The 6,533-nt window shown below is 46.8% G+C and overlaps 1 long non-coding RNA gene across 1 annotated transcript; it reads left to right on the forward strand.

Moving 5' to 3' along the window:
* Window positions 1-605: 605 nt before the first annotated feature.
* On the forward strand, window positions 606-4,216 carry LOC125757641 (uncharacterized). Its single transcript, XR_007415380.1, has 2 exons — window positions 606-1,983; window positions 2,019-4,216. It is a non-coding gene; the product is annotated as an uncharacterized LOC125757641 (long non-coding RNA).
* Window positions 4,217-6,533: the final 2,317 nt, after the last annotated feature.

The raw sequence follows: 6,533 nt of genomic DNA on the forward strand, positions 1-6,533 counted from the left end.
AGAGCTCTAGCATCTCGCATCTTTCGTGTATCCACCGTTCTTACGTGTTTTCTCGGGACGTGGCGGTCCCCCTTTTCACGGGAGGCACATCTTTTCTATACGGATGTGTCGTCTTGCTACTACCTCAAAACTTGTTTGTTTGTGCCGCACAAAGCCACCATCTGCAGTTTTTTTTTGTTTTTGTTGTCCAGTGTGCTGGTGTAGGGTGTGTGGGAGTTATACTGCTGGCCGGTCAGAAACCTTCCTGGGGACTGTTACAGTTTTCAGTGTTTCTTTAAAGGGCAGCGCATGTCCCAGTTTGTTGTTTCGCATATTTATTGAAGTGCACATGCTTCAGATTTCGTGGCCGCATTGCCATGTCGCCTATACACCATTTTCCGGACGCGCTCAAGCGCCGCCATCTTGGGCTGATAACGTTGCAGTTTTGTATACGTATCAAATAAACAAACAGTGCTACGGCGAACTTGCATGCACGAAAACACTTGGGCAGGTACATTCAACGTTTTATGACCATGATGATTTCACATTACGACATAGAAAACAGGCAGAACAATTGCTTATCAGTCCAAGATGGCGGCGCCCGTGAACCGAAAATAAAATCGCCTATACCCATCTCATCTCAAATGCTGTTGGGAGAGGCCTCGAAGTATTGAAACTGTGTGGCATGGTTAGGAAGTCTGCATTCTGTCCTTCCTTCACTCTGGCCTTGTATCTCTATAGTGGCAATGATTCTGCTCTCTGTGGTGCCATTTTCTGAAGCAATCTTTTATTTTATCTCATCTCTGCGGCTTGGTCTTTTGTTGTTTTTTACGATTATATTCGTTCACTCTACCCTCTCTCACCTTCATCACTTTGCTTTTTTCGTTGCACTGCAGCGAGTTCCTTGTGTTCACTGTTTCTACTGTCGTTCATGTGACATAATTCATTTGAAAATGAAGTTGCTGCCTTGTAAAAAAAATAGTGTTCATGAAGTGTGCTTTTAAATGGCGTTGTGATTTGTCGGTTAACCTAGGATGGTGTCATGGAGGAGCCCCTGCGTGTAAAGTTGACAGGTGCTTGTTTTGACTGCAACATAACATCTGCTTGTCGTCAATTTCTTGGTGCTTTTTGGCTCAAGAGGGGTAGGCTTACGTACCAGTTATGAAGGATTTGCGACAGTGATTAGTGTGTGCATGTCATTGGCGCTTTTTCCTCAATGTCCTATCAGAACTCCCAACACCGTCGCTTAGTTGCCCGGTATAGATCCCTATGTGTCAGAGAAATTACACGGTGCAGGAGCTGGAATGAAGTTTACTGTTGCCCAATCCTTAATTACTTTCTTGTTTGTGAAAAATCGTCGGGGCACCCAGTGACATGTTGAGTCTGTAATCTGCATGTCAGTACTCAGAAATGTGAAATGAGACAAAATAGGGGAAACTGTGGGACAAATTACATGGTCCATGCTAAAGTGCCTATGTACTTTGGATAGTTAAATCTGCCGTTTCTTCATGTAGGTTCCATTTTCGCTGTGCTATTAAGGCAGTACTTACACGGTCCCCAGGTACGCATCCTCTCTTTAGCCATCATCACTCAACTCTTGCAGCACACATGCGTTTATGGCACTCCACCTGTGTAGACTATGCTCCTGTTTGAAAACGCACCTTGTTCTTTTCCTTGATTTGTTTGTATTGAAGTATCAGCTCGGAGCACCACATCGGTATATGCGCATATTCATTTCACCTGAGAGACGTGCTGCTAGCTGCTGTTAAACCACGCATCCTTCAGGGATTGTTTTTCTGCATAAATTTACTGAGCAAGTGCTATGCCATCTCAGTCTAGCTCATTTACGGTGAGATCACTCTCGGGCTGCTCTCATCAATGTGCTCATTTCAGCTCACTGGCTTTTGTCTGTCAAAATTGCACTGCCAGTTCCATTTCGAATGCCTCTGTCAGCCTCCCTTCATGTTTCCAGTTTGGACTTCCTTTGGCAAGTTCTCTTCAGATGTCCCCATTTGTTGGCAGATGTGTTTAAAAGCGAGAGCACCAATGTGCATAACTAACCGCATGTATGTCTATTGTTGCCGAGGTGTCGCTTGATGCGGGTATTATGGTTGCACATGCCGTCGTCACCCCTGAAGTAGTGGGTCATAGGTTGAACGTGGGCGTTCTGGATCTCCACCAGCCACACACTTGTTGTCAGATCAGGTTCCTGGCAAGGAATGTCATCCTTGCATCGTGCGTGAATATGTGGCATGCGGTTTGTTGTGGCACACACCAGCTAGTGGGCACCCTGCTGCACTTCGTGCGTTGTGCTAGTTTGGGTCAGCATGGAATGTCTTACAGGCTCGAGTAGTTGAGTTGCCGTCTTTGCTCTCGATAGGCGTGAAGATAATCCAGCGCTTTGCACTGGACGTGTTGTTTGGTGCCATTGGGCTTACTGTGGTGGTTTGCTGCCTTTTGGGTGAATTGTTTGTGTGCACGTATGTGCCCGTAGAACACGAGACAGTGGCATTGTCTGTATAGTATGGCCTTTTTTCTACCAGTGTGTTCTTGTGTACCACTGTCTGCTGTTCCTCTTTTTTTAAATGGCCCATTGAAACCTGTATTGCTTAGTCTGTCTTTGCAGTTGTTCAAACACATCTGGTCTTTTCATTGAGGTATGCTGCGTTGTTCTGAGAACATTTGCTTTTAGCGACTGCCAGCCCACTTTTGTGGTGCAAGTATGTGATGGCACCGGCAGTAACACATATGCTCAGCGTGTTTAACGTCGCCGACTTGAACAGTCGATGTGGCAAGAGAAATTGTGCTTGCGGAACCTTAGTACGTGATTTCCATATGGGCCTTTTGCTGGCCACTGTAATCCCCACAGAAAGCTTGTCCTTGTCAGTAGGTCTTGAGTTACCGCTGCCGGAGTGTTTTTGAGATCTGCAAGAATAGGAAAGGAAACGACAACATTTGGAGATACAGCGTAGCCATTATTGCATCTTGCGCAACCATCACACAACCACTGGCTTCATGTCTAAAACGTTTATATCTTTTTATTTTCCTCTTCCGGGTGATGTATTACAGAGGTGCAGAACTATTTTTGCAGAAGTTCCGCCAACTAGAAAGATTGTTAAACTCTTCCCACAACTCACAGGTGTTTTGGAAAGAGTTGTTCTGCACCTGGGGTTTATGTGGGTGCTTGTTATGCCTCTCCTTGGACAGAGGCATTTGCCGTCATGCCAATGGTACTGAAAACTACACTGTGTAAATTTCCCTTATGGTGCTCGTGTTCCCTGGCACACTAGGTAGACAGCAGGTTTTCTTTTGTTACATGGTGTTCCTCTAAATTATCATGGAAGGTGATGCAGGGCACGCTGTACTGCCTGGCTTTCTATAAGTAGAGATTTAGTTGCCATTGTTATTAAAGTACAGAGTAATCTGCATTTTAATTGCGAGTACCTTTCAAAGTAAGTGCTGCACTTACTACTACGCTCTTGTTTGGAGCAAGATTGAACTTTTTGCTTTGCGTTCAGTAAAACACTTGGCTCCCTTGCTTGGCTGGTTCATCTGGTACATCTGGTTGGTTCACCAAACATGCCAGCTTCTTCAGAAGCATGGTACACTTTTGAAACCTCTCCGCAACTAAAGTTCTGAAGGAAAAATAGGTAAACACTGTTATCAAGCGCATTACTGAACCAAGAATAGTGTTGACCAAAACGATGCTATCTTTGGAAACTTGAGTGAAAGCAACCTGCATTGACTTAGGTCGTTGGCATTGCATGCTGTAAATTGAAAGTCGTTCTTGAGAGATCATTCGAGTACCGTTGGCATGATGAGCAACTCGGCTATTTGGCGGTGATCTCCGCATCATTTTGTCTGAAAGTTAAAAAGAGGAAAACACACTGCCAATGTTATTATCTGCATGTGTGCCTGCAGATGTCGGCCTGGCACACACATGCGACACACCATTTATAAAGTTTGTCGTCCTGTGTATAGCGTGTACACTGACACGATCGACTATAGATATAAGCCACGGGACACATACACGATATACTCTGGCGTTTTCTGATTATTTTCGCCCCATTGCCACCACTTTCTCTGTACCTCATGTCTGTGAAGGAAGGAAAAAAAAAAGTACAGCAAAGCGCATTGTGCTGCTTTGAGTTTTGCAGTGAACCTGCGTGTTCTGTTTGGTTGTATATTTTTGATATACAAACGTGCACTGAAATAAATGTCAGAAGGTGTGCATCTACCATTTGTCCATGTCATTTTCCTTCACACGTGTTAGTTTTTACTCGACAGCCGATGTTTGGGCATGCTTCGTAGTTTGAACTAGTACATACAAGTTCAGAAGTCTCTGGCATTTCCTCCTCAAAGGCAGATGTACACAAGCCTTCGCCAGTGGGCGTGCACTCCAGACTGACGTCATAAGCCGGACGGCCAGTGATCCCACCTTCGGAGTACATTGCCGAGTCCATGAGCAGGACTATTTCTTTAGTCGCGGAGGCGATCGGCTGCTGCGCTTCGGTCAACTGGGGCGGGGCCTCTCCGGACTTCTTAAGTTGCAGCACCGTCACGTGTCGCATAGAGGCAATGTATAAGGATGTATGAAACTTCGGACGCCGAAACCTTTCGGCGCTCATTTTTTTCAGACTCTCAGGCCTGACAATATCCGAAGTTGTGTTGTTTGAAACTGCTACCGCTACAGTATTGATGGGAACTAAGAGACAATAATGCCAAGGAAAGTATAGGGGATGTTATTTGTAGTAATTAGAATATATATGTGAAAAAAGTAAAGTGGACGAAAAGACAAGTTGCTGCCGGCAGGGACCGGACATGCGACCTTCGAATAATGCGTCCGATGCTCTTCCACTGAGCTACGGCGGCGGTCATCCTCCCGTCCACTTTATAGGCGTGCGCAGAGGGGGTGGCAGGGGGGCGGCCGCCCACCTAGTCACCTAAGAAGAGGGGGGTGCAAAGTCTGCCCCATACATTGACTTAATAGGAGCGCCGCGATGAACTTTCGCCCCCCCCCCCCCCCCCCCCCGAAGAGGAACCCTGCGCACGCCTATGTATATATGTGCATTTAAACATAGGAGTAGTTAACGCCGATCGCAGCCATGGCGGCGAGTGTGGAGCACTTCTTTCTGCCTTTTAAAGGCAAAAAAGAGTGTTAGAGCGAAAGCTCTACTACTACACGTCCCGCAGAGTCGTTCATCGCGTCGCAATGACCTTGAGGCGCCGGAGCACAACGCAAGGCGCGTCCGGCCGGCCTTGGCAAAAGATGGAGAGCTGCATAGCATCGAGCCAGAGAAATCGGAGAACGCTCTCGGTTCCCGGCCATCTCGGACGCTACAGCCTGTTGCTATCGCATTCATTGCTTCGCCTTTGCGGCGAAACCGACTTCTTTAGATGCGAAGCATCTCATAGCGGAGTTCAAACCGGTGGTCGTGGTGGTGTGCGGCGTGACCACCCTTAATGCACATGCGCAAACCCTTTCCACTCTCCCTTCCCCCTCTCCACTCTTCTGAAACGCGGGCTCGACATGCCGAAATTCTCTCCTGCGCAACGCCGCGATGAGTGCCAGCGCATGCGCGTTCCCTACACTCTCTCCTCTCCTACGTTTCCTCCCTCTCGCGCGCCTGTCGACCGCGTTCCCCGCTCGCCCGTGAGCATTTTAGCACATTGCGCAATGCCGTTATCGCGGCGGTCGTCACTTCGACACAGAACACGGCCTACTCGAATGCTCAAGCTCTGCTCTGCGTAGAGCTACGCGTTCACACTCAAGCTGCAAGCGCATTTTTTCGCCTCTGCGTATCTCGCTCTAAAAGTCACGCCACGTGGTCCGCTGCGGAAAGGCGTCGCGGCTGCGTAACACGTGACTAGGCTTGGTCTACGGTAGCCATTGCCTGGCAAACATATGGCTACATCAAATCGGTGTTTGAAACACCCCGGCAGTTCTAGAGCGGTTGTTTCGTACGTTCATCTGAGGATAGACGGATTACGCAATGGCGATAACGAAAACAGACAGCCAGATACTGAACCCGCTTATTCTTGTAATACAGCTTCATACATGTCGTGTTATTACTCCGCGAATCACATGCAATAAATTCATATCGTAGCGCTGTACCTTCTCGGCCGCATAGGCCTCTACTCAGTATGCTTTCTACGACAACATGTGACGAAAGGCAACTCCTAGCCCTGCATATCGCTTCCCATTATTAGTGTAACATTTATAGACTCACCTTCTAATTTAAGGGACACTAAAGTGAAACAATGAATCGGTTTACATTGATAAACTGTACTCTGGGAACTCTAAAGTCATTAACTTCACCATCATAGGTTTATTAATAAAAGACCTTTGTAGGGGCTAGTTGGAACATAATTTGTTCCAAACGAAGTTGGAATTAACGCTTCGTCTGTGTCGTTCTTGCGTGCCGTGTTTGTGAAATTTGCCGCGCTGCATTTATCACCCATTATTAATATAGGGAAAGATCAAAGTCAAATTTTCATTTTTAGATTTCACGCCGAAATATCGGCGAGTGACGTCATGGATTTCAAATTGTGTT

This window comes from Rhipicephalus sanguineus, chromosome 3 (genome assembly GCF_013339695.2).
Source record: "Rhipicephalus sanguineus isolate Rsan-2018 chromosome 3, BIME_Rsan_1.4, whole genome shotgun sequence".
NCBI lineage: Eukaryota > Metazoa > Arthropoda > Arachnida > Ixodida > Ixodidae > Rhipicephalus > Rhipicephalus sanguineus.